Raw genomic sequence first — 513 nt, 5'->3', positions numbered from 1 at the left:
CCAAATTATATTTTGTATACTATTTTGTTATCCATAATGCAGACCAAAACTAAGGAAGCAATATTCCCTATGCCTTCCATTCAGTTTTCAAATATGAATAAAGGGTAATTACAAAAAAAGAATATTTGACGAAACAATGCCCAATCTACATAGTATAAGAAATTCAATGAATTCCAAATAGAATAAACTCAAAAAAGATCCACATTGAGCTGTAGTATAATCAAAATGTTGAAACCCAAGAAAAAGAGAGAATCTTTTTTTTTTTTTAATTTATTTTTGGCTGCGTTGGGTCTTCGTGGCTGCGTGCAGGCTTTCTCTAGTCACTGAGAGCAGGGGCTACTCTTCATTGTGGTGCGCGGGCTTCTCACTGCAGTGGCTTCTCTTGTTGCGGAGCACAGGCTCTAGGCACGCAGGCTCAGTAGTTGTGGCACACGGGCTTAGTTGCTCTGCTGCATGTGGGATCTTCCCAGACCAGGGCTCAAACCCGTGTCCCCTGCATTGACAGGTGGATTC

The sequence above is a fragment of the Physeter macrocephalus genome, chromosome 21, assembly GCF_002837175.3.
Source record: "Physeter macrocephalus isolate SW-GA chromosome 21, ASM283717v5, whole genome shotgun sequence".
NCBI lineage: Eukaryota > Metazoa > Chordata > Mammalia > Artiodactyla > Physeteridae > Physeter > Physeter macrocephalus.
The sequence above is the reverse complement of the archived record's forward strand: the minus strand, read 5'-3'. Positions refer to the sequence as shown.